The sequence below is a fragment of the Arachis ipaensis genome, chromosome B5 (assembly GCF_059453495.1).
Source record: "Arachis ipaensis isolate K30076 ecotype BB chromosome B5, ASM5945349v1, whole genome shotgun sequence".
Lineage (NCBI taxonomy): Eukaryota > Viridiplantae > Streptophyta > Magnoliopsida > Fabales > Fabaceae > Arachis > Arachis ipaensis.
This window is the reverse complement of record NC_142440.1, coordinates 112,234,658-112,244,667: the sequence shown is the minus strand read 5'-3', so window position 1 is coordinate 112,244,667 and position 10,010 is coordinate 112,234,658. Positions and strand designations below refer to the sequence as shown.

At 40.9% G+C, this 10,010-nt stretch overlaps 1 non-coding gene across 1 annotated transcript; it reads right to left on the bottom strand.

The window, feature by feature from the left end:
* Positions 1-798: 798 nt before the first annotated feature.
* Positions 799-906, bottom strand: LOC148565391 (small nucleolar RNA R71). The gene has a single exon (XR_015884843.1). It is a non-coding gene; the product is annotated as a small nucleolar RNA R71 (small nucleolar RNA).
* Positions 907-10,010: the final 9,104 nt, after the last annotated feature.

Genomic DNA, 10,010 nt, shown 5'->3' with positions numbered 1-10,010 from the left:
ACCTTTTTCAAAAACTATTTTCGAAAATCACTAACTCTTTTTCAAAAATAATTTTCGAAAATTCGCTTTCCTTCTCATTTCCTTCTATTTATTTATTCATCTACTAACACTTCATCTCACCAAAATCTCACCCAAATTCGAACCCCCCTCTTCCATCTGTGTTCGAATTTTTTCTCCTTATTTTCTTCTACTCACACAAGGACCTCTATACTGTGGTAAAAAGAACCCCTATTATTATTATTTTTTTTTGTCCCTCTTTTTCATATGAGCAGGAGCAAGGACAAGAATATTCTTGTTGAAGCAGATCCAGAACCTGAAAAGACTCTGAAAAGGAAACTAAGAGAAGCTAAATTACAACAATCCAGCAAGCACCTTTCAGAAATTTTTGAACAGGAAGAGGAGATGGCAGCCGAAAATAATAATAATGCAAGGAGGATGGTTGGTGACTTTACTGCACCTAATTCCAATTTACATGGAAGAAACATCTCCATTCCTGCCATTGGAGCAAACAATTTTGAGCTGAAACCTCAATTAGTTTCTCTGATGCAGCAGAACTGCAAGTTTCATGGACTTTCATCTGAAGATCCTTTTCAGTTCTTAACTGAATTCTTGCAGATCTGTGATACTGTTAAGACTAATGGAGTAGATCCTGAAGTCTACAGGCTCATGCTTTTCCCTTTTGCTATAAGAGACAGAGCTAGAGTGTGGTTGGACTCTCAACCCAAGGATAGCCTGAACTCTTGGGATAAGCTGGTCAAGGCTTTCTTAGCCAAGTTCTTTCCTCCTCAAAAGCTGAGCAAGCTTAGAGTGGATGTTCAAACTTTCAGACAGAAAGAAGGTGAATCCCTCTATGAAGCTTGGGAGAGATACAAAGGACTGACCAAAAAGTGTCCTTCTGACATGCTTTCAGAATGGACCATCCTGGATATATTCTATGATGGTCTGTCTGAATTAGCTAAAATGTCATTGGATACTTCTGCAGGTGGATCCATTCACCTAAAGAAAACGCCTGCAGAAGCTCAAGAACTCATTGACATGGTTGCTAATAACCAGTTCATGTACATTTCTGAGAGGAATCCTGTGAGCAATGGGACGCCTATGAAGAAGGGAGTTCTTGAAATTAATACTATGAATGCCATATTGGCTCAGAACAAAATATTGACTCAGCAAGTCAATATGATTTCTCAGAGTCTGAATGGAATGCGAGCTGCATCCAACAGTACTCAAGAGGCATCTTCTGAAGAAGAATCTTATGATCCTGAAAACCCTGCAATAGCATAGGTAAATTACTTAGGTGAATCTTATGGAAACACCTATAACTCATCATGGAGAAATCATCCAAATTTCTCATGGAAGGATCAACAAAAGCCTCAACAAGGCTTTAATAATGGTGGAAGAAACAGGTTTAGCAATAGCAAGTCTTTTCTATCATCCACTCAGCAATAGACAGAGAACTCTGAACAAAATACTTCTAATTTAGCAAATTTAGTCTCTGATCTATCAAAGGCCACTGTGAGTTTCATGAATGAAACAAGGTCCTCCATTAGAAATTTGGAAGCACAAGTGGGCCAGCTGAGTAAAAGGATCACTAAAATCCCTCCTAGTATTCTCCCAAGCAATACAGAAGAAAATCCAAAAGGAGAGTGCAAGGCCATTGAATTAATCACCATGGCCGAACCTGTAAGGGAAGGAGAGGACGTGAATCCCAAGGAGGAAGACCTCCTGGGACGTCCAGTGATAAAAAAGGAGTTTCCCTCTGAGGAACCAAAGGAATCTGAGACTCATCTAGAGACCATAGAGATTCCATTGAACCTCCTTATGCCATTCATGAGCTCTGATGAATATTCCTCTTCTGAAGAGAATGAGGATGTTACTGAGGAGCAAGTCACCAAGTACCTTGGTGCAATCATGAAGCTGAATGCCAAATTATTTGGTATTGAGACTTGGGAAGATGAACCTCCCTTGTTCACTAATGAACTGAGTGATCTGGATCAACTGACATTGCCTCAAAAGAAACAGGATCCTGGAAAGTTCATAATACCTTGTACCATAGGCAACATGATCTTTGAAAAGGCTCTGTGTGACCTTGGTTCAGGGATAAACCTCATGCCCCTCTCTGTAATAGAGAAACTGGGAATCTTTGGGGTGCAAGCTACTAAAATCTCATTAGAGATGGCAGACAATTCAGGAAAACAGGCTTATGGACAAGTAGATGACATATTAGTAAAGGTTGAAGGCCTTTACATCCCTGCTGATTTCATAATCCTAGATACTGGGAAGGATGAGGATGAATTCATCATCTTTGGAAGACCCTTCCTAGCCACAGCAAGAGCTGTGATTGATGTTGACAAAGGTGAATTAGTCCTTCAATATAATGGGGACTCCCTTGTGTTTACAACTCAAGGTTACCCTTCTGTAAACATGGAGAGAAAGCATAAAAAGCTTCTCTCAAAACAGAGTCAACCAGAGCCCCCACAGTCAAACTCTAAGTTTAGTGTTGGGAGGCCACAACCAAACTCTAAGTTTGGTGTTGAACTCCCATATCCAAACTCTAAGTTTGGTGTTGGGGAGTCTCAACAATGCTCTGAACATCTGTGAGGCTCCATGAGAGCCCACTGTCAAGCTATTGACATTAAAGAAGCGCTTGTTGGGAGGCAACCCAATTTTTATTTATTTATCTAATTTTATTGTTTTTTCATGTTTTATTAGGTTCATGATCATGTGGAGTCACAAAATAAATATAAAAATTGAAAACGGAATCAAAAACAGCAGAAGAAAAATCACACCCTGGAGGAGGATCTCACTGGCGTTTAAACGCCAGTAAGAAGCATCTAGTTGGCATTCAACGCCAGAACAGAGCATGGTTCTGGCGCTAAACGCCCAAAATAGGCAGCATCTGGGCGTTTGAACGCCAGAATTGCACCCTGGAGAAGAGCTGGCGCTGAACGCCCAGAACAAGCATGGTTCTGGCGTTCAACGCCAGAAATGGGCAACAAATGGGCGTTCAACGCCCAGAACAAGCACCAATCTGGCGCTGAACGCCCAGAGTTGTGTGCAAGGGCATTTTGCATGCCTAATTTGGTGCAAGGTTGTAAATCCTTGAACACCTCAGGATCTGTGGACCCCACAGAATCCCCACCTACCTCCACTCACTTCTTCTCACCCCTCTTTCACACAATCCCATAAACACTCTTCCCCAAAACTCTTCCCAATCACCTCAATCTCTCTTCCCTATCACCACTTCACCACTCACATCCATCCATTCTTCCCCATAAACCTACCTCATAAACTCCACCTACCTTCAAAATTCAAAACCAATTTCCCACCCAAAACCCACCCTAATGGCCGAACCTTACCCCCCTCCCTTCCCTATATATAGCCCTCCATTATTCCTCATTTTCACACAACACAACCCTCTCTTCCCCTTCTTGGCCGAATACACATCCCTCCTCTCCTCCATATTTTCTTCTTCTTCTTCTTCATCTATTCTTTCTTCTCTTGCTCGAAGACGAGCAAAATTCTAAGTTTGGTGCGGTAAAAGCATAAGCTTTTTGTTTTTCCATTACCATTGATGGCACCTAAGACCGGAGAATCCTCTAGAAAAGGAAAAGGGAAGACAAAAGCTTCCACCTTCGAGTCATGGGAGATGGAAAGATTCATCTCCAAAGCTCATCAAGACCACTTCTATGATGTTGTGGTCAAGAAGAAGGTGATCCCCGAGGTCCCTTTCAAGCTCAAGAAGAATGAGTATCCGGAGATCCGATAGGAAATCCAAAGAAGAGGTTGGGAAGTTCTAACAAACCCCATCCAACAAGTCGGCATCCTAATGGTTCAAGAGTTCTATGCCAATGCATGGATCACTAGGAACCATGATCAAAGTAAGAACCCAAACCCAAAGAATTATATTACAATGGTTCGGGGGAAATACTTAGATTTTAGTCCGGAAAATATAAGGTCGGCGTTTAACTTGCCTATGATGCAAGGAGATGGACGCCCCTACACTAGAAGGGTCAACTTCAATCAAAGGTTGGACCAAGTCCTCATGGACATATGTGTGGAAGGAGCTCAATGGAAGATTGACTCCAAAGGCAAGCCGGTTCAATTAAGAAGACTGGACCTCAAGCCTGTGGCTAGAGGATGGTTGGAGTTCATCCAACGCTCCATCATCCCCACTAGCAATCGATCTGAAGTTACTGTGGATCGGGCCATCATGATTCATAGCATCATGATTGGAGAGGAAGTAGAAGTTCATGAAGTCATCTCCCTTGAACTCTACAAAATAGCCGAAAAGCCCTCTCCTTGGGCAAGGCTAGCTTTTCCTCATCTTATTTGCCATCTATGTTACTCAGCTGGAGCTTTCATAGAAGGAGACATTCCCATTGAGGAAGAGAAGCCCATCACTAAGAAAGGATGGAGCAAGCAAGAGAGCCCATTCATGGATCTCAAGAGACGCATGAAGCTCATCACCATGAGATCCCGGAGATACTTCAAATGCATTTTCCTCCACAAAACTATTGGGAGCAAATCAACACCTCCCTAGGAGAATTAAGTTCCAACATGGGACAATTAAGGGTGGAACATCAAGAGCACTCTATCATCCTTCATGAAATAAGAGAAGATCAAAAAGCAATGAGGGAGGAGCAACAAAGACAAGGAAGAGACATAGAAGAGCTCAAGGACATCATTGGTTCCTCAAGAAGGAAACACCACCATCACTAAGGTGGACTCATTCCTTGTTCTTAAATTCTCTGTTTTTCGTTTTCTCTAGGTTAAGTGCTTATCTATGTTTGTGTCTTATTACATGATCATTAGTAGTTAGTAACTATGTCTTAAAGTTATGAATGTCCTATGAATCCATCACCCCTCTTAAATGAAAAATGTTTTAATTCAAAAGAACAAGAAGTACATGAGTTTCGAATTTATCCTTGAACTTAGTTTAATTATGTTGATGTGGTGACAATGCTTCTTGTTTTCTGAATGAATACTTGAACAGTGCATATGTCTTTTGAAGTTGTTGTTTAAGAATGTTAAATATGTTGGCTCTTGAAAGAATGATGACAAGGAGACATGTTATTTGATAATTTGAAAAATCATAAAAATGATTCTTGAAGCAAGAAAAAGCAGCAAAGAACAAAGCTTGCGGAAAAAAATAGCGAAAAAAAAGGAAGAAAAAGAAAAAATAAGCAGTAAAAGCCAAAGCTCTTAAAACCAAGAGGCAAGAGCAAAAAGCCAATAACCCTTAAAACCAAAAGGCAAGGGTAATAAAAAGGATCCCAAGGCTTTGAGCATCAGTGGATAGGAGGGCCTAAAGGAATAAAATTTTGGCCTAAGCGGCTAAACCAAGCTGTCCCTAACCATGTGCTTGTGGCGTGAAGGTGTCAAGTGAAAACTTGAGACTGAGCGGTTAAAGTCAAGGTCCAAAGCAAAAGAAGAGTGTGCTTAAGAACCCTGGACACCTCTAATTGGGGACTTTAGCAAAGCTGAGTCACAATCTGAAAAGGTTCACCCAATTATGTGTCTGTGGCATTTATGTATCCGGTGGTAATACTGGAAAACAAAGTGCTTAGGGCCACGGCCAAGACTCATAAAATAGCTGTGTTCAAGAATCATCATACTGAACTAGGAGAATCAATAACACTATCTGAACTCTGAGTTCCTATAGATGCCAATCATTCTGAACCTCAATGGATAAAGTGAGATGCCAAAACTATTCAAGAGGCAAAAAGCTACAAGTCCCGCTCATTTAATTGGAGCTATGTTTCATTGATAGTTTGGAATTTATAGTATATTCTCTTCTTTTTATCCTATTTGATTTTCAGTTGCTTCAGGACAAGTAACAATTTAAGTTTGGTGTTGTGATGAGCGGATAATTTATACGCTTTTTGGCATTATTTTTAGTATGTTTTTAGTAGAATCTAGTTACTTTTAGGGATGTTTTCATTAGTTTTTTTGTTAAATTCACATTTCTGGACTTTACTATGAGTTTGTGTGTTTTTCTGTGATTTCAGGTATTTTCTGGCTGAAATTGAGGGACTTGGGCAAAAATCAGATTCAGAGGTAGAAGAAGGACTGCTGATGCTGTTGGATTCTGACCTCCCTGCACTCAAAGTAGATTTTCTGGAGCTATAGAACTCAAAATGGCACGCTTCGAATTGCGTTGGAAAGTAGACATCCAGGGCTTTCCAGCAATATATAATAGTCCATACTTTGGCCGAGTTTAGACGACATAAAAGGGCGTTGAACGCCAGTTCTACGCTGCTGTCTGGAGTTAAACGCCAGAAACAAGTCACAAACCAGAGTTGAACGCCAGAAATACCTTACAACCTGGCGTTCAACTCCAGAAAGAGCCTCTGCACGTGTAACATTCAAGCTCAGCCCAAGCACACACCAAGTGGGCTCCGGAAGTGGATTTTTGCATCAATTACTTACTTCTGTAAACCCTAGTAACTAGTTTAGTACAAATAGGACTTTTTACTATTTTATTTGACATCTTTGAACATCTTTGGATCATCTTGGGACGTATAGTTCTTAGATCATGGGGGCTGGCCATTCGGCCATGCCTGAACCTTTCACTTATGTATTTTCAACGGTAGAGTTTCTACACTCCATAGATTAAGCTGTGGAGCTCTGCTGTTCCTCAAAGATTAATGCAAAGTACTACTGTTTTTCTATTCAATTCAACTTATTCCGCTTCTAAGATATTCATTCGCACTTTAACATGAATGTGATGAACATGACAATCATCATCATTCCCTATGAACGCGTGCCTGACAACCACTTCTGTTCTACCTTCGATTGAATGATTATCTCTTGGATCTCTTAATCAGAATCTTCGTGGTATAAGCTAGATTGATGGCGGCATTCATGAGAGTCCGGAAAGTCTAAACCTTGTCTGTGGTATTCCGAGTAGGACTCTGGGATTGAATGACTATGATGAACTTCAAACTCGCGAGTGCTGGGCGTAGTGACAGACGCAAAAGGAGGGTGAATCCTATTCCAGCATGATCGAGAACCTCAGATGATTAGCCGTGCTGTGACAGAGCATTTGGACCATTTTCACAAGAGGATAGGATGCAGCCATTGACAAGGGTGATGACTCCAGACGATTAGCCATGCATTGACAGCGCATTGGACCATTTTCCAGAGAGGATCAAAAGTAGTCATTGCCAAAGGTGATGTCTTTACATAAAGCCAGCCATGGAAAGGAGTAGGATTGATTGGATGAAGACAGCAGAAAAGCAGAGGTTCAGAGGAACGAAAGCATCTCTATGCGCTTATCTGAAATTCTCACCAATGATTTACATAAGTATTTCTATCCTTATTTTATTAGTATTAACTCCATAACTATTTTATATCCGCCTGACTGAGATTTACAAGATGACCATAGCTTGCTTCATACCAACAATCTCCGTGGGATCGACCCTTACTCACGTAAGGTTTATTACTTGGACGACCCAGTGCACTTGCTGGTTAGTTGTATCGAAGTTGTGAATGAAAAACAATTTATTAAGACGTGCGTACAGAGTTTTTGACGCCGTTGCCTGAGATCACAATTTCGTGCACCAGAGGTCCTTTGTACATCTGTGTTGTGTTTCATGATTCTGTGGGAATCCCCTTGTAAGTTGGGTTAGCACTTTTTAGTTGGAAAGCTTGGCTGTGACCAAGTCAAGTTCAGTTTGGGATTAGATTCTAGACTTGTCCCAGATAGGAAGGGTAGTTCCTAGGAAAAATTGGTTTTTGTAATCAAGAATGATTATAGTGAAATTCCATTATTGTTGTGATGGAGACTGGATGTAGGCTGCCTTACACTTAGCAGCTAAACCAGGATATATCTTGGTGTAAATCTCTCTCTCTTATACTCCATTTCTATTTTTACTGCCCAGGAGATAAAACTGAAAATATCTCGTGCTGACTGACGAGACAAAAAGAAAAGTCTCGTGGCTGGGGACGAGACAAAAGAAAAAAGTCTCGTGGTTAGTTACGAGATAAAAAGACAAAAAGTTTCCAGAAGTGGTTTCAAAGGCAAGCAAGTATTGTCAAGTGAAAAGGGGGCTAAGATTCAACCCCCCCTTCTCTTAGCCACTGATAACCATCAGTAGGTACATATCAAAACATTTTAATCAAATTGAAAATAAATAAACCCAAAGGACAAAGCTGTTACTTTCTATTCCCCTTCAACGTGTTCTTTTTACTCTTATTTTTTTAAGTTCTTATTGCAAACCCCACATATATAATATATGCTACTTGTTCTGATATAGTATAACCTAATATTGTTAGTTTATACCCTAATAACCATTACCTGATTATTGTCATGTGGCAAATCCAGAGAAATACTAAACTGAGAGCATAAACTTAAACTAAGGTATGTTGAATATATTTTACCAGACCGTGGCTGAGAGTTGTGATATATAACTTCTCCCACTTCAATACTAGTCTCCTCCCATGTTCTCTTCTCACATGCAGCTTCCTCCAAACTTTCTCCACCCTAAATACAACAAGTGGATACATGCAAATTAAACTTCTACATGTGTGTACAACTGATTAAAACTATAAAAACTAGGAAATGATATGTGCAAACTTAGGCCAATGAAACCTAGTTCCATTTCTGCCAATCCAATATGCCTACCACTTAATATCATCAAAGGTATTAAAACCCTATTGCTGAACTTGAAAATATTTACATGAGCACCCAAACCCTATTGCTTCTGCTGAACTTGAAAAAAGTACACAGGGTGAGCTCACGGTGACAGGGAGCTCACGGTAAGGCAGAGACACGACGCGAAGCAATGACGGCGAAACACGACACGAAATAGGGAAGCAACAGCAAGCCTCGCGAGGAGGCAAAGAAGCAACGACGACCCTCGGCTCACGCAGTGAAGAGAGACAGAGTTCAGGTCCGCGATGGTAGGGTTTTTGCCTTCGGCAATGGTTGGATCTGGGAGAAAGGGAAACGGCGCAGTGGAGAGAGACTGAGTTGAGCTCCGAAGGAGGTAGAAGAAGAAGAAGAAGAAAACGGCGCACCAGCACAACAGGGGTTTTGATGGGGATTTCTTCTTTTTCTTTTTTTCCTAAGTTACCAGCTGGGACTAATGGGGATTTTGGGAGGGAGGGAAAATGGCCACGTTTTGGTTTTGGGGAGGGATGATAAAAATAAATGAAAAAACGGGATTTTAACTAAAGAGAAGAAACGACGCAGTTTTGAGGATATCTTTAAAAATAAAATTAAAAAAACCGTGACCATAGGGTACTTTAGGCCACCCTCAATAACTGTGACTATAGATACTCTATGGTCACCCTTTTTCAGAAAACCATGACCATAGATTCTTTTAGGTAACCCCCCAAAACCGTGACCATAGATACCTTTAGGTCACTCATCAAAACTGTGACCATAGACCCTTTTAGGTCACCCTTTTGAAAAACCATGACCATAGACCTTTTTAGGCCACCCCCCAAAACCGTGACCATAGACCCCTTTAGGCCACCCCCAAAAACCGTGACCATAGACGCTTTTTGGTCACTGTAAAAAACTGTAACCATAGACCCCTTTGGGTCACCCCCAAAACCGTGACCATAAACCTCTTTAGGTCACTCCAAAAAACCGTGACCATAGACCTCTTTAGGTCACCATAAAAAACCGTGACCATAGACCCTTTTAGGTCACCCTTTTTTTGAAAAACCGTGACCATAGACCCTTTTTGGTCGCTGTAAAAATCGTGACCATAGACCCCTTTAGGTCACTCCCAAAACCGTGACCATAGACCCTTTTAGGCCACCCTTTTTTAAAAAATCGTGACCATAGCTTTTTTTTTTGGTCACGGTAAAAAACCGTGACCATAGAGGGTCTATGGTCATAGTTTTTTACCGTGACCAAAAAAACCGTGGCCATAGACCCAAAATATTGTAGTGCCAACATTTAATCTGTCTTTATAGCTGTTAAACTCTTTCCCCCACCACACAAATTAAAACTTAAAAATAGAAAACTCCATTGCATTCTTTTTTTACTGCCATGG